This window comes from Equus quagga, chromosome 2 (assembly GCF_021613505.1).
Source record: "Equus quagga isolate Etosha38 chromosome 2, UCLA_HA_Equagga_1.0, whole genome shotgun sequence".
Lineage (NCBI taxonomy): Eukaryota > Metazoa > Chordata > Mammalia > Perissodactyla > Equidae > Equus > Equus quagga.
In genome coordinates, this window is record NC_060268.1 from 77,080,008 (window position 1) to 77,103,040 (window position 23,033).

General features: G+C 45.0%; 1 protein-coding gene across 1 annotated transcript in view; it reads left to right on the forward strand.

Annotated features, from left to right (window-relative positions):
- Positions 1–23,033, forward strand: part of OTUD7A (OTU deubiquitinase 7A) — a 383,700-nt gene that overhangs the window by 153,498 nt on the left and 207,169 nt on the right. Inside the window, exon 2 of the mRNA XM_046652767.1 lies at positions 14,949–15,077. The gene's annotated coding sequence lies outside the window, so the exon portion shown is untranslated. The remainder of the gene's footprint in view (positions 1–14,948; positions 15,078–23,033) is intronic.

Sequence of the window (23,033 nt, forward strand, 5' to 3'; positions counted from 1 at the left end):
CCTTCCAATCTGTGTGCCGTTTATCTCCTTCTCTTACCTTATTGCCTTGGCTAGAATATCCAGCACTATATTGAAGAAGAGTGATGAGAGCAGACATCATTGCCCTGTTCCCTATATTAGGAGGAAAGCATTCTGACTTTCACCATTAAGTAAAACGTTAGCTGTAGTTTCTATAGATGTTCTTTATTAAGTTAAGGAAGTTCTCATTTATTCCTATTCCTCTGAGAATTTTTTTCATGAAGGGGTGTTGAATTTTGTCAACGTTTTTTAATGCATCAATTGATATGATCATGTGGTTTTTCTTCTTAGTCTGTTAATATGGTGGATTACACTAATTGATTTTTGAATACTGAATCAGCATTGCATCTCTGAAATAAACCCTGCTTGGTCATGGTGTATAATTATTTTTATATGTACTGAATGCTACTGGCTAATATTCGTTAAGGATTTTTGCATATGTATTCATGAGAGATATTGCAGACTGCCACCTTCTCCTTGTATCTTCACAAAGTGGAAAGAGGGTGAGAGAGCTCTCTGGGGTCTCTTTCATAAGGGCACTAATCTCATTCATGAGAGCTCCACCCTTGTGACCTAACCACCTTGCAAAGGCCTCACCTCCTAATACCATCACACTGGGGTTTTAGAGTTTCAACATATGATTTGGGGGGGGGGGGGGGGTTGGATACAAACATTTAGTCCATTACATTATCCTTGATCACTTGAAGAAGGTTGTATCTGCCAAGTTTCTCTAGTGCAAGGTTACTGTTTGTATCTTAATAAGTATCTTGTGGGAGATGCTTTTAGACTGTGATGCAGATATCCTCTTCCTCATTCTACCTTCAAGTGGGCCAGGTGTAAGGTCTCAGAGAAAAGTCTCCAAGCCATCGCATTATACCACTGCATGAAGCCAGGTGGCGCAGTGATGGTGGCATCAAGAGAATAGACAGGGAAAACAGAGGAAGACCATTCTCTATCAGTGTCAGGACTTTATGATTGCCTGGGTTGGGGAGAAAAGGGGAGGGGAGAGAGAGACAGAGGAAGACAAAAAGACTGACTCACAGAGAAAGAGAAACACCTAAAGGACCCATTGGGATGGAGAGTGTGAAGTCAAGGTAGAATCCAATTTTTAAATCTTGATTGCCTTAGTGAATAGGCAAGTTTTACAGGAAAGATAGGTTCTGATGGCTTTGAGGTACCAGTGAGATGTACAGGTGCACATAGCATCAGAGAGTTGTGGATTGAAGGATAGAAAAAAGAACAAGACTAGAAAGAGAGACTTAAGAGTCTGCTGAATAGAGGTGATTGTTAACATTTAATGACTATGATCAGTTGTCTGAAAGAAAGAGCTGAGCCAAGGACAGATTTGGGAGACTATCCATAGTTTGTTGGAAAAAGGTATCAATGAGACAAGCTGAAGTGGTAGGGAGATGATGAGTAATCAGATCATGAAGGACGATGGTGCCAGGTATAAAGAAGAGTTCAGGATGGCGACTGTGACCAGATATGTTAACTAAGAGCTGAAAAGTCAGTCACTTGATGACATTTGTGACCATGGTTTCAGTCAGGAGGTAGGGACAGGATCCAGATTTGGGTGGGAGATAGTGGAGTACATAGAATGGAGTAAGTGATAAAGAGAGAAGTGGACCACAAGTCTCATGAGCAGTACAACAAGGAATTGTGTTTGATAATGGTGCGGAAGAAAAAATAACCGTAATGTCATTTACACTAAACAATGGCAGCCAGACAGGGTTCTATTGCTAAAGAAGATTCACAGGGCCCCGAATGGTGATGCTTATGAGTCTACAGTTTATTGCTGAGAACGGACATGATATAGCAACAAATGTGAAGGTGAGGACTTGCATTGTAGCTAAAGGCTGCCTATCAGCAAGGGGTCTGGAGAGGCTGAGGTTTACACAGGATCCCTCCAATTGGCCTCCTTCTGCAGAGGTATACCAGATGTACTTTCTCTCTCAGAACCACCAGCCTGTGCAAGGAACACCTCAGAACTAGGCAGCCCAAATGGAGTCTCAGCAGGGCCTTCTTATACCCTTTCAGTCATGTAGCATTATTGCTGCGAGTCCAGCCCCAATATCAAAGGCCCCTCACCAGCACTGAATCCAGGTGCAAACCATCACTCTCACTGCTATCAATAAACAATGATGAAAAACTAGCATAACCCACCCAGAAATTCACCTTGGACCCATGGTGGAAAACAGCAGTATTAGTCATTGCATTTCATACTGTGACCAGATACGCCTCTTACTTCAGCAGAACAGCTCAGCTAATTGCAGGCCTGCTGGAATTAACCATCGCAGCACATCCCCTCTATTGATGTTATATCATTAGGCCCTTACAACCATCCTGTTTAATAGGTACTATTACTCCTATTTTTAAAAAGGAGAATATGATGCTCAAAAAGGAAAAGTAAGTTGCCAAGGTGACTCAGCTAGAAGGAAAGAAAAGGGGGTTGTCTTTATGAGATAGGAGATCAAGTAAAAGATGGCTTTTCAGGAAAAATCCCCCTGGCTATGTTTGAAATAAGCTGGGAGAAAAAACTAGCAGAGCAGAGGAGCTTTCAGGTATTGGGGGGCAAGGGATAATGCAGAAGGTGGGTCTCTTGGGAAATAAGAATGAATGAGCTCCTGAGAGTACATGTAAAGAGGGAGAGGATGGGCTGTCATGGAGGCCAGGCCGAGGCTCTCTGTAGCCTATCGCTCAGTGCTTCTCCACCTGGAGGGTTGTGCTGGGCAGCACCCCTGGGGTTGTGATTCAGCAGGCCTAGGCAGAGACTGAGAGCTTTCATTTCTAACATGTCTCCAGGCACTGCTGATGCTGTGGTCCAGGCACCCTACTTTGAGAGCCCTGCTCAGTGTGGGGTGAGTTGGGCCATCTGGAAGCAGAGAGGCAGGGTGGTAGGACAGGGGCCTGAAGGAGGAGCCTCCCCAGGACAGTCACCACGGGGAGGCTGGTCACCCCTTTTGTCTATCTCCTAGCAGAAGTTTCAGCAGGTCATGATACTAGGGAAAGAATGTAAGTTAAAGGTACCAAAGGCTGATGAATGCCAGGGTGTTAAGAGTGAGTCAGCTGCTTAGCTTTGATGTGATAACTCCCCCGTTTAACAGAGAACTGGAGAATAATGGACCGTTTTCATTCCTGACGTGAAAAAAAAAATTCATCCTCAATAAGAGATGTAATTGTCATAGCATTATTGCACCCATTTGTAAATAGAAAAGATCCCTGGTGGGGGAGGGAGAGGTTAGGAGAGAAGAACGCTTGGCTGCTGTTGGGGTGGCAGCAGGTGAAGCCTTCTTCTGAGCAGCAATAAAAGGACTATGGGCCTGGTTATTAGGGAAGGTATGTCTCCTGCTGGAGCTCCAGGAACAGGGAAATAAGGCGACTACAGCCATCAGAAAGCAGAGATAAAGCATCATTAGCATCTCAGAGCATTTTGAAAAGTGGCATAATGTCAAAGCAGAGCTTTTACTTTGCCATTCAGATTCTAGGTGACTTACTGCTGTGTAGCTCTAGGCAGGTCACTTGACTCCTCTGGGCCTAGGAGAGGTTGTCTTTAAAGTAGCCATGCTAGTCCCTGTTACACAAGATTGTTGGAAATGTAAGGATGGAGCATATGCAGCATGGCTGGTATATAGGATACACTCAAGTATCAAGTCCTTTCCTGCTTCAACGTCAAACAGAAGTCTCTCCCATTTCAAGCAGCTCTAGGTCTATTTCTTCTCAAACTCTAGCCTTTGATGGCCCCAGGGACCATAAAACCACAGACACTGGGTCTTTGTGGCCCCATGGAGGCAAAGCCTAGTCCTGCAGAACCCTCCCAGCCATGGCTGGCCTGGCTAGGGGACTCCAAACATCAGAACAGCCTTGAGAGGATGGCTCAACATCGAGTCAGGGCTGCTTCCAGGCCGTGCTGCCACTAGCCCTTCCAAGTCAGGGTCCCTACCTGGCAGTTCCGTCGCCTGTCCAGGCTCCCCAGGACCGCCCGCCTGATTGCCGTGCTCCGACTTGAGTAGAGGGCAGTGCAGTGATGGCTCCTGCCCCCTCTGGATCAGCGTCCTGCCGATGAGTGGACTTTCTCTGCCCCTAGAAGAAGAGAGACCGATGCTGCCCATTCATGCCTGGGCCTCCGCCCACTCCCAGGCTCACTTACCCCTGACCTGGCCTAGCCCACTGCCCAGTTAGTGCCACTTGGACCCTAATTTACCTTTGAACTAGTAGTTGGAGGATATTAATGTAGCCAGAGCTCAGCGCATCCAGTAAGGTTGTGATGTGTTATGACAAGTACCTTCAGCACTAACCCCACAGTCTGAAGAGGGATGTCGGACACAGCAGCCTCTGCTCATGAGGGGAGGCTGCTTGAATTCCCTAGAGAGAGGTGCTTGCTGCTGGGAATCTCGAGCCACCAGGGTTCTTGACTTTAATTTGCATCATGCTCAATGAGTTCACTGTTCACCCACCCCTCTACCCCAAGATTGGGGTTGGGGAGAGGGAGAGGGCAAGGGGACTGCCCCTGCTGGCCCAGACACCCAGTCCCACTCCCGACCCAGGTGAGGGGAGCCACTGGGGGCTGAAGGGCTTGGATGATGAGAGGCTGGTGAGCTCTCCCAGCTGGTGGGAAGAGCTGCCCAGGAAGCCAGTCGGGCATCACAAGAGAGGTGGTAGGAGGGAGCCAAAGGACAGGTGCCTGTGCCCTCCCAACCTGGGAGGAGTCGACAGTCAGGCCTGTGTCCCACTGCCGGTGAGAGAGGAGAGCGAATGAGGATGCGTCAAGAGTTCTGCTTTAAGCCCTTTAATCTTCAGAGCTACCCTGTGAGGTAGGTCTTATTATTATCCTCATTTTCAAATGAGGAAACTGAAGCACAGAGAAGTCAAGAAACTCTCCTGCAGTCACAGAGCTAATGCGGGACAATCTGGGGATTGGATCCCACGGCATCTGGCTCTGTGCCCATCTTCTGCTCTGTCACATCCTGCCTCAGGAGCTGTGCCATCTGTTCCTGTTCAAGCATTGCCCCTGGGCTCCCCCCGCCAGTGGGAGGCTGGATGAGCCGTGCGCCCCAGCTCCCCTCCTGTTGAACTCTTGGGAGCACCAGAGAATAAAAGGAGTCCTCCTACTTTCAAGGAGGAGGAGGAAGACACTCAGGCATTTTCCTTTGTAGGCCCTGTCCTGCTCCCGGACTAAGACAGGAAGGAAGCAGTCGGGCTGCAGACTCACTTCTTGATGACAAGGGCCAAACAACCAGGACCCAGAGACCAGCAGATGGGATGTTTGCCAGTGTCCGTGAGTTGATCTCAGAGGGCCCGAGTGCCGTTTTCCAAGGTGGAGCAGTGCTGCATGTCCCATGGCTTCACTCCTGTCCAGTTCCTGGTGACTCAGATGAGTATAAGGAGTTAAATGTCTAACAGGTTAACCTGCCCGGACATCGGTCACTTTTGTCTGATTCCAACCCGTCTGAGATCCTGAGATCTACTCTGCGTACGGTGCTAATTCACTCTTCCTTTACAGGTCTGATGATGCCCTCATGGGAGAGGAGGATCCCCTCTTTTTCCCAGGCTGTACTTGTTTATTCCTTTTGCTAAGAAAGTATTTGTATATTGCCACCTTCAAAAAGAAAAAAAAAAAAAAAGTGCCCCAGAGGTGGCAGACAGGCAGGCAGGAACAGAGCGAGTGAAATGACCAGAGGCCAGGCTGGGCACTTTGCTGTGTAGTCCTGGGCAAGCTCCCTAACCTGTGTTCTGGGCCGTAAGATGGGGTGCTGCGGCACTTCAGGAAGGCAGTGTTGGGGAAATGCAGGCGAGTATGGTTGCCTGGCAGCAGCACCAACATCACTAGCTTTGACAGCCAGTTTGGTGGGAGCAGAGTGGCTTCAGCTGGAGTGAGAAGAGAGTAAAGAAAGCTGACAGATCTCATTGGGCATTTTCTTCCTTGTTGTTTACTGAATACCCTCTGTACACCGGAGGTTGTTGTGCAGGGATGAGACTCTGGCACTGATGGCAGATGGAGTTGGAAAAGCAAGACTTGGACCTATGAAAAAAGTAGAGGAAATTTCAAGGTAATAGTGTGATGTGAAATTGGGATGCACCCACTGGAAATGCTTTAGAATGTTAAAGCAAAGGGAGATTATCGAGGGAAGGTTGATCAGTGGCAGCTTCGTGAGCCTGGTGGGGCGTGAACAGTGGGGCGCAGTAGTTTTGCAGAGCCTAGAGGTCAGTTCACATCCTACAGAGAACAACCTGTGTGTTGCCATGATGTCCTCCAACCTGGCAGAGCCAACTGGGAAAGCAATCTGGCATTCTGGAAAGAGCCCTGCCTGGAGCAGACCCTCTGGCCTCTGTGCATTGTCCCATGGTCTCAGGAACACTTTGGTCACAGCCCGCATGGGACATCCAGCCTAACGATATTCCCTGAATCACATATGAGTGAAGAGATAAACAAGGCCCTTGCAGTCTATCCCCAGAAAATAGAAAGGGTGAGTGATTGATGATAAAGGTGGGGGAACATCCTTTACAAAGGGTGCTCAAGGGAGGCCTCTCAGAGGAGGGAGCACATTAAGCTCGAAGGGTGTGAGGAGTTGCCTTGGGAAGCAGGCAGGACAAAGGGGAGGAGTCCACCATGAAATCCTGGGTCACTTTGACCAGCCACTGGGCCCTAGGGTTGGTGTGAAGGTTAAGTGTTGATTGCGCTGAGGCAATTTAAAGCATGTAGAAGGTAAAAGAAAAAGGATCATCTGTCTTGGAGCTGAGGAGTGAGATTGGCAGTAGGGTCAGGAGGCTGGGAAGGCAGCTGGCACCCTCTTCCTCTTGGGAAACCTCAACACAATCAGAAATTGCAGTCCTCAGAAAAGGAGCAAATGGAGTCTGCCCAAAGCTGTGACCATGAGGGACCACAGTTCTTTCTCTCCTTGCCCCTTTTACCCAGTAACAACGCTTCCACTCCTCCTTCCTCTCCCTTCTCTTCTCCTGGCTGCATTTGCTCCTAAGTGCTGTAGCCGCCTATCCCCAGGCCCTCCACACTGGCCCAGCCACAGGGACACCCACCCCTTCTGGGCCATGGAGGCTGCTGCCCCTGGGATCCCCATCACCCCCTCGTGTCCTGTGTGTCACCTGGGTGGTGAACGTTCCTTGGCCAGCAGCTTTGAAGTGGGAGCCACCCTTCTGAGCCACTCTAACTAGCCCCTCTTTGAGGTCTCCTCTTCTGGAGCTGCCTGGTGGGCTCTCCCAGTTGGCATGCCGCTCCCTCACCCAGATGGAACGACAGTGGTGGAATGTGCTGGTGAAGGAGAAGTGCAGCTGTGCAGGCCTGGCCACAGGGTAAGTGAGCAGTCCTTGGAGGATGCAGGCCCCAGTGCAGACACACACAGGCCTCACATAGATGGTGAGAAAAGGCAAGTGAGGTCCAGATTCTGCTGTGGAGCAGGAAGGGTGTGAAGATTTCAGACCTCGGCAGATGGATGAGGGCTGCTGAGCACCTCTCCCTTGCTTTCCTGCTGATGCTCCTGCAGGTTTAGGACCTGTATGAGGTTTTCAGGGACTAAGACACTCCCCAGGGTGCTGCTTTCGAGCTCTCAAAACCCTTTCAAGTCTCAGTCCTGGCTGGTCTCAGAGCGCCCACCGCTGCCCAGTCTGCAGAGACAGGGCCCTCTGTAACATTGCCGCAGAAACCCTCCCGTCCTGCCCTCCCATGCTCTGTCTCTTGTTCTCTCCCAGTCTTTTTTCACACCTGCCTCCTGACACAGTCTACACTGAAGCTACGCTGAAGCCTCCCCAAGTTCCATGTGCGGAGGCACGATGTGCCCCTCTGGGGTCTTTGCATGCACATATCCCTCTGCCAAGAATTCTCCTTCATGGGTCAGTGTAAGGACAGGACGCTGGGAGACCTGGAGGAGCTTTGTGAAGAACATGGTATTTGAGCTGCGTCTTGAGTAGAGCTGGGAGAGAATCCCCCGATCCCGAAGTTCCCTGTAGGATGGGAGACTCCCTCTAGGTGTTCTTGTGGGATTAAAAGAGATCATGTGCAGCATTCAGCATGGTACCTCGTGTGTAGTACGCGCTCAGTAAAGGACAGCTACAGTAGAAAATAGCAATCATCATACCCGCAGTGGGGTTTCTATGCCACCAGCTAGCATGAAGTTGGGCACTGAACCTGAGGGACAAACAGCCCCTGATTCTGAAATATTCTCACGGGAGACTTTTTACCCCGCCCAGCGCCACAAGCATAGTCATCTCCTTTGTGTTCTCCCTGGCTTGAGAGCACGGTTGATCAGTTCCACATCAACGTGGATTCATCTCCTTGCTTGGGCTCCTGCGGGCTTCAGGCTGTCTGCTGGCATGTCTACCTCTGGGACTCAGATTGGCATCCAGGAGCTTCCCCTTCCATCTCGAGACCAGGTGATAGACTGAGAAACAAACTTGTTTGCCCAGAAACCTGGGTGTTTTATGTTGACAGGTTCATCACCCTAAGCAAGTCAGCCCCTTTTTAAAACTTGGCAAAACTCTCTCTAATGTCAATGTTTCTTCCGTAGGGAATTTAGACGTGGCTTTTTAAGCTTGTTGGGAATTTGTTGAGATTCTAGTGATATTATAGATTAATTAGAGACACATTGATATCACAGTATTGTCTACCTGTCCAGAAACATAGTCTCCCTTTATTCTGTTTTCATTTATATTTTTCAGTGAAGTTTTATAGGCTTTTAGATGATTCCTATACCTTTCTTATTAGACTGTTTCCTAAATACTTTTTAGGATCTTTTGTTATGCATACAACTGTTTTCTTTCTCTCTCTTTTATATTGTAAACAACAACATAGGAACAAAAAAGTACGCTAAAGACTACGTGAACAGTTATGAATAAAACACACAGCCATGGACCCATGACACAGGCCAAGAACAGGACTGTGCCCCAGAAGTCATAGATGCACCTGCACGCATGGAGGTCACCGCTCTCCTAAATCACTCATGCTTGTAGTGCCAAACAAAGCAGTGTTTGCATCTGCCTGTTATCCGCACTTTACATAAATGGATCGTGTGCACTCTTCTGGGACTTGCTTCTTCCCCTTAACGTGGTTTAGATCCAGCATGTTGATGCCTAGAACTGGCTGTTGGGCACTCCTTTTTCCCAAAATGCAGATTCCATTCTGTGACTGGGCCTGACTCACGTGCTCGTTCTGCCACTGATGAGCATCCAGTGGTTTCCATGCTAGTGCGGGCAGTGCTGCTGCGGGCTGTGCCCGCCCCGGTGCTCCTGTGTGAAGGAAGTGGTGGAGTCACCAGAATGGAGGTTGAGTGCGTTTTCAGCTTCGCTGGGGCATGACAGTTTTCCCAAACAGTTGCACCACATTTAACTTTCACCAACATAGAAAGAAAGTTCCCTTTCTCGGTATTCTTACCCATACATGGTATTCTTCATTTAAAATATTTTTGCCAATCTGGTAAATATAAAATATCATCACTTTGTGATTTTAATTTACATTTCCTTGATTAAAAATGAGATTTTAAGAATTTTTTCCTATGTCTATAACTTTTTTATTCTTCTATTTCTGCAAAATTCCTACTTATTTCTTTGGCCTAGTTTTCCATTGAATTGTTTGTCTTTTCTTATTAAATCTTAGGAATTCTTTAAATAGTCTGGGTACTATTTCTTTTTTTTTTTTTTTTTAAAGATTGGGACCTGAGCTAACAAGTGTTGCCAATCTTCTTTTTTTTTCCCCTGCTTTTTTTTCTCCCCAAATCCCCCCAGTACATAGTTGCATATTCTAGTTGTGGGTTCTTCCAGCTGTGGCATGTGGGATGCCGCCTCAACATGGCCCAATGAGTGGTGCCATGTCCGCACCCAGGATCCGAACCCTGGGAAGTGAAGTGGAGCACGGGAACTTAACCATTCAGCCACGGGGCCGGCCCCTGGGTACTATTTCTTAATTGGTTATATGTTGCAAATATCTTCTCCCAGTGTGTGGCTTGTCTAATCACATTTTTTAAAGTGTCTTTCCATGAGAAATAGTTTATAATTTATTTTAGTCATATTTATCAATCCTTTCCTTTATGGTCTGTTCTTGCTTTGTCTTGTTTAAGAAATTCCTCCTCACTTCAAAATCATAAAATATTTTCTGTATTCTCTTTTAGAATTTGTATAGTTCAGCTGTACGTTAGAAATGTATTTTTTGACATGGTTTGAAGTGGAGTCCAATTTCATTATTTTGACTTGCATAGTCACTTGTCTTAGCATTATATATTGCAAAGTCTGTTCTTTTCCAGCAGATCTGCAAAATCATCTGTCATATATCAAATGCCCATTATATATGGTCCTTTCTTAGGTTTTCTATTCTGTTCTGCTCTTGTCTTTGTATATCCTGTACTGAAACACACTGCCTTAACTACTGCCCCTGTAGGATGAGTCTTCTTATCCGGTAGGGCCTTTCTTTCACCTTGCTCTTTTTCCTCAACATGCATTGGACTTTGCTTACAAATAAATTTTAGAATTAACTTGCAAGTTACACACACACACACACACACACACTAAGATATTGAATACAATCATATTGAATCTGTAGAGGTGTAATAAGTCTTGCAACTTATCTCTCCACTTATTCAGATCTACTTTAATATCTTTTAATAAATTTGTATAATTATACTTTATAATTTTTATAAAGTTTTGTAATTATTACTTTATTATTAGATATCTTATTTATGTTTCCTTATCGCACTTGCTAAGACCTCCAAGAGAGCGCTGAAGACAAGTGGTGGTAACACCTTAGTCATATTCCTGATCTTAAAGGAAAGGCATTCAACATTTTCAACATTTCACCACTATTTGTAGTATTTGTTGTAATTTTTAAAAAGATATCCCATAGGGGCCAGCCCAGTGCAATAGCAGTTAAGTTCGCACGCTCTGCTTCAGCAACCTGGGGTTTGCTGGTTCGGATCCCAGGTGTGGACCTATACACCACTTATCAAGCCATGCTATGAGAGGCGCCCACATATAAAATAGAGGAAGATGGGCACAGATGTTAGCTCAGGGCCAATCTTCCTCAGCAAAAAGAAGAGGATTGGTGGTGGATGTTAGCTCAGAACTAATCTTCCTCAAAATAAAAAAGATATCCTATGTCAAGTTAAAGAACTTTTCTATTCTTACTTTCCTAAGAGATATTTTATCATGAATTGGTGTTGAATCATATCAATGCAAATCTTTTGAAATGTCTTCTGATTTTTCTCTTTAATCTATAATGTGGTAAATTTATAAAGTTAAACAGCCTTACATGTCAAATTTTATTTTGTTGAATATTAATATTACTATAAATTTTCCATTTTTAATGTTAGACTAAGATAACTCGTTTGTCCTTTTATTGTTAACCTTTACTTTTTTAAAACAATCAGTTGATTATAATCCAAGTAAATGCTATATTATCATTTCTTTTAACTCACCATTGCTTCTTATATCTCACCTTTTCATGTTGGATTTCTTTTTGAGTATTTTTTTCTGTAAATGTTTTCAAGAGTCTGTGGTCAGTGAATTTTCTGAACCTGTGTGTGTCTGAAAATCTGTATCACTTCCTCTCTTAAAAGGTAATTTGGCTGCCCATAAAGTCCTAGATTCCAAATTTTACTCCCCACGCACCCCCTACCCAGTATCTTTAAATATGTTTCTCCTTGAATGCTGTGTGCTCGATGGAAAATCTTCAATCTGATTCTAATTCTTTTGTGTGTTTATTTTAAAAATATTTTATTGTGAGAAAATATACATGACACAAAATGCACAAAATGTACTATTTTAATTGTTTTTAAGTATACATTCACTAGTATTAAGTACATTTACGTGGTTGTGAAACCATCACCACCATCCATCGCCAGAACTTTTTCATCTTCCCCCACTGAAACTCTGCCCCCATTAAACACTAACTCCCCATTCCTCTCTCCCCAGCCCTGGAAACCACCATTCTACTTTCCGTCCCTATGGATTTGACTGCTCTAGATACTTCATATGAGTGGAATCATCTAATATTTGTCCTTAGCATAATGTCCTCAAGTTTCATCTATATTGTAACATGTGTCAGAATTTCCTTACTTTTTAAGACAATAATATTTAATTATATAATTATACCTTATTTTGTTTCTCCATTCATCTGTTGACGGACACTTGGGTTGCTTCCACCTTTTGGCTTTTATGGATAATTCTGGTAAGAACATGGGTGTACAAATATCTCTTTGAGTACCTGCTTTCAGTTCTTTTGGGTATATACCCAGCAGTGGAATTGCTGGATCACATGGTAATTCTATGTTTAATTTTTTGAGGAACCGCTACATTGTTTTCCACAGAGGCTGCACTACTTTACATTCCCACCAGCAATGGACAAGGGTTCAAATTTCCCTACATCCTCGCCAACTGTTGTGATTTTCTGTTGTTGTGACAGTAGCTATCTTAAGTGCAAAGCAGTATCTCATTGTGGTTTCGGTTTGCATTTCTCTAATGTTGAACATCTTTTCGTGTGCTTATTAGTCATTTGTTTATCTTCTTTGGAGAAATGGCTATTGAAGTCCTTTGCCCATTTTTGAACTGGGTTGTTTTGGTTTTTTTGTTGATTTGTTGGATTTCTTTGTATATTCTGGATATTAACCCCTTATCAGATATATGATTTGCAAATATTTTCTCCGATTCTGTGGGTTACCTTTTCACTCTGTGATGGTGTCCTTTGACGCACAGAAGTTTTTAATTTTGATGAAGTCCATTTTTTCTTTTGTTGCCTATGCTTTTAGTATCATATTCAAGAAATCATTGCCAAGTCCAATGTTATGAAGCTTTTCCCCTACGTTTCCTTCTAAGAATTTTATAGTTTTAGCCCTTACATCTAGGTCTTTGATCCATTTTGAGTTAATTTTTATATATGGTGTAAGGTAAGGGTCCAATTTCATTCCTTTGCATGTGGATATCCAGCTTTCCCAGCACCATTAGTTGAGAAGACTGTCCTTTTCCCACTGAATGGTCTTGGTGCCGTTGTTGAAAATCATTGACCATATATGCAAGAGTTTATTTCTGGACTCTGTTCTATCCCATGGGTCTATATGTCTGTCTTTATGCCCATACCACACTGTTTTGATTACTATAGCTTTGTAGTAACTTTGAACTCAGGAAGCGTGAGACCTCCAACTCTGTTTTTCTTTGTCAAGATTGTTTTAGCTATTGATTTTCATTCTTTTGTATTTGGTCTCTTTCCATTTCTAGACAAGAATTCGAAAAAATGTATTGTCTATGAAACCATTCTCAAAGAACTACTCAAAAACTCCCCCTAGTAAAATAAAAAATTCAATAAAGGAGAAACAAGAGATATAAATTATCTGTGATTAATTGACAAACAGTAAAACACAGTCACATGTTATAATTGTTAATAATATAGCTGTGAATCCTAAGATAGTTGGTAAGAAATGATTCCTAAGAAAGGAGAAGCATGAAAATTAAAAGTAATTTAGAATATTTTAAATGATTTCAACAAGATAGCACGTAGCACAGAAAGGGATTCACACTGAACTGACGGTCTTATCCTCTTTGGAATTTAGAAGTTATATATGTTAGTTAATGCTCACTTTGGATAAAAAAATGAATATGTGTGTGTTAAAAATCTAAGGGAAATACTAGAAGAAAAAATAATATATATAACTTTTAAGAAATATTACAGGAAAAGTAAAAAAAAAATTAAGTCAGTTAGAGACAGTAAAGGAAAACAACAGCAACAAGAAAACTTAAGTAGAAATCACTAAAAACGATGATGAGTAAAGGTCTAAATAAAAAAGCCATCCCTCCACCAAAAGAAAAACTGGAGCAGGTTAAATTCCCACTTAAAAGATAGATACTCTAAAATTGAGTAAAGGATTGAATTTTATCTCCAAGTTATTAGATGAGACATAGCTGAAAAAATGACCTAAAAAGGTGAAAATATAAAGGCATAGACAAAAATTTAACAAGCACTATTACAAAAAGAATGAGGAGCAACTATACAAGTAGCAGAGTAGAATTCAAGATGGGAGGATGTACAGGAAACTAAACTATTTTATACTGATAAAAGATACAAACCACTAAAAGGAGAGAGCAATCGCATTAGCATTGAAATGTTGAAAGTAAAGCAGTTATGCTTATGAAGATATGCAATGTATCCATCCAGGTGGGAGGTGTGAAAGGGGAAGCTGGCTGGGGGTCTGGAACATCCTAGGGTTCTGACACGTGCAAAAAAAGACCCCACATTGCAGATAAACAGGTGGCTCTCAGGAGTTAAGGTGCTGTTCATGACACTCCTCTGCCCTAGTGTGGTGCACAGTGCACCCACCTGGACTGCAGTGTAGTCCACAGGGATCCTCCAGACTCAGGATGCTGTTCATGACACTCCCTCCCGCTACTATGGAGCACAGTGCACCCTGCGAGGATGGAGTGGTGGTTATCCCCCTGACCTCCCAGATTCCCTCAGACCACACCACAGTCCAGGTGGGGATTATGAGCAGCTCCTCATTTTGAGATTCGCGAGGTACCACACCACCTGAGATTCTTGTGGAATGTTGGAAGTCAGGGTTGGGTTTATGAACCCCGCTGGGGAGCACTGTGCACCTCTCCTGGAACATCAGCATAACGCGTGAGCTCCTCATGGTTTCTGTCCCCACAGTCACTTCTCTGAGTCTACGCCAAAGAGACTTTTCCCATGTACCCTGACCTGCCTCCCGATGCCTGCGTTTATTTAAAAATTAAAGGGTGGGAGCATGTGTTGAGGAGGGAGATTCAGGGGCTTGGGATTCACCGTCAAGATCATTTCAAGTTCATATTGAATGGTAAAAATCATTTTTAAATTTGAAATATTAACATTTAAATTTTAAAATACAAAAAATTAATTCTTAAAATTGAAATTTTAATTCTCACTTTTAATAAATGTGAACATTCTCTTTTGTTCTTATTGTCTTTTCCAGAGTTCTCAGGGGCTGTTGTCTCACACCTTCTTCTGGGGGCAACAATGGGCCATTTCCAGCAGGGATGGTGCAGCATCACCCCGGATGCCTGACTGCCACACATCTCCAGAGCATCACACTGTCTGAAAAGTAAGTCCCATGCTCATGGGGTCCCTCGTGAGCATGCCAGAGGGGCAAGTGCAGTCAATATCTCTGAAAACAGAGCTTGTAGTGTTCCGGGGAGCAGATTGCCTGGAAATCAGGACTAAAGCCAGGGGTAGAGCCTTATTTATCCCCTAACGTCCATTGAGAAAGAATTATGAAATGAATTTCATCTTGCATTAGAATTTGTATTCAGAATAAGAAACATTGTTCTTAAGAAGAATGTGACTGTAGTGAATGACCAACAAGTGACTTGATTTATACTAGTGTGAATTTACTAAGTTGCTCTGTTGCCATCAGTTGCTATCATGATTGATTTTCAAACTAGTCTAAGAGTAACTTAAACAAAAGAAAAATTCTCATCTTGATATATTAATTGCTTCATTTTTAATGTTTCTTCTTAGTTTTTGTCCAAAAATAGTTTCCATTTAGTTGATATCATAGCATGGCAATTCTTTTGCCTTATGACTCTTTGAACAAACATTTTCATTTCTTTTTTTGCCTACTTTTCATTTTGATAAACTTCTATAAATCTACAGGAAAATGGAAAAAAGAGTACAGTGAACACATATATTCTTCATTCAGATTTACCAATACATAAATACATATCCGTGTGGGTCATGTATGTGTGTGTGCAGTCTTTTCCTCTGAATTGTTTGAAAGTAAATTGTAGACATCATGACATACTTTGGAATATATCTCCTAGGTTCATGGGCTAGCTTCTTCAAAACTATAACACCATTATCACTGTAGAATTTAACATTGATAAAGTAATATTAACCAATATATCGTCCCTATTCAGATCCTCTGATTGTCCCCAAAATATTCTTCATGGCTCGTTTCCCCTAACTTGCATTCAGTTAAGTTTCATGCAGTGAATTTGGTTATATCTCTTTAATTCTAAACCAAAGCCCTGCTTTTGTTTTTGTCTTTTGTGATGTTGACATATTTGAAGAATCTGAGCCTTTTGTTTCTTAGAGTGTCTCACAGTCTGGGTTTGTCTGACAGTTTCCTCCTACTTAGATTCAGATAAGCATCTTGTGTATTTACACCACAGTAGTGGGCACACCGTGTCATTGTGACCTGGTAGTGGTGATGATAAGCTTATTCACCTGGCTAAGGTGGCTTCTGCTAGAGCTCTCCTTTGTAAAGTTGCCGGTTTTTATTCCCTATATAAGGAATCAGTGGGGTGAACTTTGAGAATATTCTTTTCCCTAGCTAATTTTTGCTCGTTTTAGCGTCACTGATAGCTGTGTACAATGTTAACTAATCTGTTCCTCAATACATCAGACTTTCTTCCCTGCCTTCATTTTTTTCCTTTTCCACAGTTGTGAGATCTCACAAAGGGAGTATGTCCAGAGGTGGTCTCTGAAATTAGAAAAAGGCGGTCCAGAGGAGGAGTCTGAAATTAGACGTCTAAATAGGCGTCTGGTGTGCATCTTGTCTCTGTCACACACTGACCAGATGACAAATACTCCATCTCATGGCTCCTGGTGTCCTTATTGTTAAAAATAGGAGACAAAGAGCAACTACTGCACGCGGTGTCTGGCAGGGGTGGATCCCAGGGTTGGTGCTCAGGAAGTATCAGCTGTGAATTATTATTGGAGGCAGGGGGATGGGCTGAGTGCCAGGATGCTTCATTCCTGAGGTGTTTTGTAAGCCATGAAAGCTGAATGAGACCTTTGACAAAAATGCTGATAGACCTAAATGGCAGAGCAGAGGCTCCCCATGATGCAAGTGGCCATGTCTTTGAGTCCTGGCAGTTAGAAGGTTGTGTAGAGAAGCAAAATGACCATGAGAGGAAGCATCTGTCAGTGACCAGTGTCCTGATGATGTCCCTTCTGCCGTGCTGGTGATTTCTAAGTCTCTGTCTCCCTTCACTCCCTCCCCTCCCTGGCCTGGACCTCCCTGGGCTGCTGTGGGCTTGCCTTTCAATCACAAGCAACCAATCGGACTTTTTGTTTGAAGATTATCAGGTTTCTTTCTTTTTAGATCAAGTCCCCATGATTTTAGTTGAGTTTTATTTGGGATGGCCATGGAATCTTCCTTGAGAACATTTTAGAAATTTTACCAAGAAAATAGCTTGTGAATATACATGTTACTTTAGAATCTACATATGAACATGGATTAGACTCAATCTTAAAGGAAAAATAAAAGATTGCCCTTGGAGAACATTTTTAGCTAGAATATGTTTTAAATGCTTCCTCTGAAAATTTCTCTTGTCCAGCTTTCCTACCCACAATTTTTCTTTTCTTTTTTTTTTTTGGTGAGGAAGATTGGCTCTGAGCTAACATCTATTGCCAGTCCTCCTCTTTTTGCTTGAGAAAGATTGTCGCTGAGCTAACATCTGTGTCAGTCTCCCTCTATTTTGTATGTGGGATACCACCAAAACATGGCTTGATAAGCAATGTGTAGGTCTGTGCCTAGGATCTGAACCCACAAACGCCTGGCTGCCAAAGTGGAGCATGCAAACTTAACCACTATGGCATCAGGCCGGCCCCCCCACAATTCTTAAAAACAGTTGAGGGCTGGTGTTCTTAAAGAGTGGCTCCTGGCAGTGTCCCTCCTACATTCAGCATGTTTTCTGGCTTGCTGCTGGTCAGGCTAAGCTTGCAGGGATGGCCCTGTGATGTAACCTGTTCTCCTGCATTCTGGGTGATGCCAACCAAGCCACCCTGTGGTTATCCAGGGCAAAGGATGGGCTCTGCAGACCCAGAAGTGACACCTCTGCATGGACACCAGCCCACATCCTCGCTGAGGTCTTATGACCTCCTCCTCCTCCCGTTTTCTTCCTTCTTAGATGTTCATGTGCCAAGGATCCTCTGCCTGTCTCTGTGTCCCCTTTATGAGCTCCTCTGGGAAGAGGCCATAACAGAGAAACATAACAGTTTATAGGATGGGTGAAGCACAGTTAAAAATCAAATCTGGGGCCACTCCCATGGCCAAGTGGTTAAGTTCACTCACTCTGCTTCAGCAGCCCAGGGTTTCACTAGTTTGGGATCCTGGGCGCGGACGTGGCACCACTCGTCAGGCCACACTGAGGCAGCGTCCCACGTGGCACAACCAGAGGCACTCACAACTAGAATACAACTATGTACTGTGGATCTATGGGGACAAGAGAAAAAAAAAATAAGATTGGGAAAAAAAATCAAATCTCTGGTTGTGCATAAACACTGAGGAGATCACTTGGGTTTTATTTGATTGTGTGGCTGGAAATATCAGGGCTGCCTTTTGCCATTTCCCAATGTGCATCCTGTGGAATTTCTGTCCACTTGGAAACCTGAGTTATCTGGTCTTGAGTGGGTAACATACCCTGAACCTGTGTGCTTGAGAATGGCCTGGAAGCAGCGTGAAGCCAAGGAAAAGCCACCTGGAGAGAAGCGCTCCCACCCAGGCGTGCAGGTCCTGGGCCTTGCAGGGGGGACCAGCCCTGAGCTGGGTCCATGAGCCTCCCTCTTCCTGCTCCCTTCACTTCCCTGCTCCTTGCAGCAGCAGTAGAGGTAGGGCTGTCCTATTCTACAGCTGCTCCTCCCAGGGACCAAAGCCTGAGTGCCAGGAGTGCACGCTTTTCTGTGTCAGGTGTGATCAAGGCACTGCATCTGTCCATGTCAGGCTGCCACCCCCTGAGCTGTAACCCCAGGAAGGACGGGCCCTGGAACAGCCCAGGCACACCCAGGCTGTGAGAGAGGCAGCAGAGCCAGGGCCTGAGGTGTGTGCATTGCAGCCAGACTGTGGGGCAGTGGGTGGAGGTGCTGGGCGGGATAGGCTTGTGCTTCCATTTATGTGAAGCCGTAGTCCCGAGGTCTCCGGGGTTCTCGGGTCCCTGGATCAGGTGCTCATTCTTCGCTTTCTAGCTGGGTGGCCATGTTTCCCATCCATTCAGTGGGGACAGCTGTCCCTGTTGGGTCAGCCTCCCAGGGTGGGTTTGAGATGGTGTGTCCCTCAGTCCCAGGTGCTGAGTGTTAGCGGGCAGGGTGGTGTGTCCGCCTCCCTCTTCTATCTGTGCACCGGGGATTCCACATAGCAGACTCTTTCTGACCCTTAAGGTCCACAGTCATGCTTGTCATGACAGAATTGACCTGTGACAGAGACAACACCAAAGCCCAGGAGGCCCACGTGGAGTTGTTCCTCTGAGTGCCTTAACATTTTCTTTGAACTGTTTTAAATGGAAATGCATTTAAATGCATCCTTCGTCCTTGAGCAGAGGGAGCTGTGGATGAAGGAGGGTGAGCAGCAGTCCTAGTCTGGCCCTGCTGCAGCCACGTGTCCCTGGCTTCCTCTTCTGAGGATGGAGCTAAGAGTTCCTACCCACCAGAGCTGCTGGGCATGTGCTGACGTGGTTTCCATCAACAGAACTCGAGCCCTGCTCCTGGTTACAGCAAGGCCCGGCTGTGGGGCTAAGTGTGGTTTAGCTTTCTGGGCCTCAGTTTCTGCATCTCTAAAATGAGAATGATGGTGGTGGTGCCCACTGCATGGGGCTCAGGTGAGGACAAAGTGAGTTCATTCGTTTCTGAGAACCATGGCACTTTCTAAGAATGCTAGAAATCATAGTTATAAGTATGAGGGCCTGGGTGGGGGGGGGTCACCTAGCTCATAGTGAGTGCTCTGTGAATTTCAGCTCCCTTCTCTCTGCCCTCCCACCCACTTTGGCTCAGTTATTATTATGAACAACTACATTGTGAACTCACAGCACAGTGCTGCTCTTGAGGTCATTTTCTGGTAGGTGGGGTTGTGTCCCCTGGGGACAGGCCGTGAGAGCTGTGCTTTACTACTTTTGGTCTGCTTTTCATAGTTTTCTTGTGTCACGGTGCCCATAATTAAGAGCTCATTGTGTACAACAGGAGCACTTCAGACTCACTGAGAAATTATACTGGGCTTTGACCCATAGCCCTGTGCCACTGGCCACATCTTACCTCCCCAGCTAGGTGATGTGGCTGGTTAACACCTGGCCCCACCTGAGGTCCTCCCATGACATCCTTCCTCAGCTCTCAGACCCTCTCCTGGCCTTTCCATCCAGACCAGAAACTGTTCCCCTGGGGCCCAGGAGAGCTGCAGGGGCTGCAGGAGCCAACTGGCATGCTTGCAGCCTTTCTTCTGGTACTCAAGATAGGACCCCACATGACGCATGCACTCCTTCAGCTGGTCTTAGAATCCTGTGCTCCCAGTTGCACATCTAAGTGCGTGTCTAACATTTCACATCATAAATTTAAATAGAGGCGAAGAGGTCATTTCTAGCACATTGTAAATAATTGCATTTTAAAATAGCACAGTTCTAACACTTTGTAAAAATATGCACAGTGGAATATAAACACGCACCTTCGTCCATTCAAAATATATCACCAGATTCTTCCTTCACTTTTTTTTTTTTTTTTTTTTAAAGATTTTATTTTTTCCTTTTTCTCCCCAAAGCCCCCCGGTACATAGTTGTGTATTCTTCGTTGTGGGTTCCTCTAGTTGTGGCATGTGGGACGCTGCCTCAGCGTGGTCTGACGAGCAGTGCCATGTCCGCGCCCAGGATTCGAACCGACGAAACACTGGGCCACCTGCAGCGGAGCGCGCGAACTTAACCACTCGGCCACGGGGCCAGCCCCATCTTCCTTCACTTTTAGGGTTTACACGTTTTGTCTCCTTGAATTTGTATTTCTATTCCATATCCCCTACAAAGCTTTGTCATAATTTTCTGCTTGAAAGTCATTTACCAATTACTCTATCATATTCCCTGACATATGTGTGTGTACCTACATATATATATATAGATATATAGATATATAGATATAGTAAAACATTTCTTGTCGCTTGAGTTATGATTACCATTTATAGTTTATTATTAGTGCATGAGTGATGAAAACGGCATAATTACTTACAAAATAAAATACAACAGAAAGGAGTCTCTTAATGAGATGGATGACAGAGGGGCTTCTGGGGAGACCTGGTATGAGGAATCATTGGCTGTCCCTTCACGTGACACCTGGAAATTTCCCCCTCTAGGGTGGTGTAGGGTGTGGGAAAGAAGAACATGCAGGGCAGGCATCTGCCCCACAGGTGAATTTTAGGACAGATTCAATATGGAAATTTGAGAATTTGAAAGCTGATTGTTTAAAACCTTTCCATGCTCAGGTCCCCTTGAAAAAGCTTAGTATACCCCAAGGGTGCTGGGCTCAGGTTGAGAACTGCTGCTCTGGGCTCTTCCTGCCCATTTGGGTCTAGGTCCAGCACCTTGCAAGGTCAGTGGGTCTGGGTCAACACTCCAGGAAAGGCCTCACCTTCACCATCCATGATGCTGCACCAGCTTTGTGCTCATTCCTTCCACCATGACCCTAGCCTCCCCTATCCCTCCAGCTTCCCTTGGTGCCATGGAACATTATAGAATTCAGTTGTGTCCTTTGTCTCTTTGTGGCCTTCCAAGAATTTGTGTGGACTAGGAGTGTCCCAGGGAAGTTCAGAGAAAGCATTATTTTTAGATAACTTAATAGTATGTCACACTCTGGATTTTTCTTTCCTGGAGTCAACAGACCCCTCCATGTTAGCTTCAGTGGCAGGGGTAACATTTCAGTGTGGCTTTCTCTGTGGAGCCATGGCAGAAAGTCTACCTCAGTGTGGGCTTGTTGGCATCTCCAGTCAGGAAGCCCTAGTCACCAGGACTCAACTTCAGGACCTTCTCCTCAAAGCACAGGTGCCAAGCCATGGAAAAGAGGCACAGTCCCCAGTGAGGCAAGGTGAGTATCAGTTCTTTAAAGGCTTGCACCCTCAGAGGCAGTTCTTGAACCTTCTGTGGTGAAAGGGGGTCCGCTGTCCACATTGAAATTTTGCTACCACGAATGTGTGATTTTGGGTTGGCCAATTAAGATAATAACAGGAGAGATCTTGTCAAGATGGCGACATAAGCAGACTCTGAACTCATTTCCTCCCATGAACACAACCAGGTTACAACAATTTTTGGGAAAATTACCCTGGATAGAAAACTGAAAACTGGATAAAAAAGAACCCCCACAACAAGGGACAGTCCTGACTAAGGCAGAAGAGGCAGAAATTCCTGCTGGAAAGAAAAAACCCAACTTCGGGAGCAGCAGAGTTTCTCAGCTGGCCAGGCAGGAGCCTCCCTAAGGTACACAGCCCTGTCTGGAGGAGTGAGGTCCGGATCAGGGCCGATACGGCTATAAGCATCCTTCACACTCAGCACAACTGAGACAAGGGTCTTACTATCTGGCTTCACTGGCTATTAACTGCAGCGGGGATACCCCTAGAAAAGCTATCAGACGAAAGCCAAAAAGACCTGGGTCGTAAAGGGCCAATGCACAAACTCACCCATCTCAGCAACCTAAAATCACCAGAGAGAAGGCTGACAGTACTTTGGTGAAAAGAGATGCACCTGGTGGGCTCTGGGGGCATCTCGGTGAGAGGAGGGAGCTCTGCTGAGACTAAGACATTGGTGGGGGCCATTCTTCTGACCTGGTCCAGGTGTGCTGACACAGACCCCAGCAGACACCATTGAGGTTCTTGCCCTGGCCTGTTAGCCAAGGGGTATACCACACCCACTAGAGTGCAGATTTAATCCAGTTCAACTAGGGCAGGCAGCTGGCCCTAGGAAACAGCCCTGCCCAACAGTAAGCTCTCAGGCTACTTTTTGACCTGCATTGACTGGGTGCCTTGATCCTCTACAGGCAGGCGAATGTGTCCGCCTCTGTGGGGCAGGGTTTGTGTGAAGACCAGGTGAACTGTGGGGGGCATTAGTGGAGAGGTGGGGGTCTCTGCAGTGGGTCATCAGGATACACTCCAGGGTGTTAGGAAGTATACACAGACCAGGACTGTGTTGATGGTGTGTGTGGTCCTGTGGGGGATGAGGCTTAACAGCAGCAGAAGACCTATGCTTCACAAATAGCCATAAAAATGATCAGCCCCACGTTCCAAAGCCTGAAACAATTGAGTGCTCCTGTACCAAGGGCC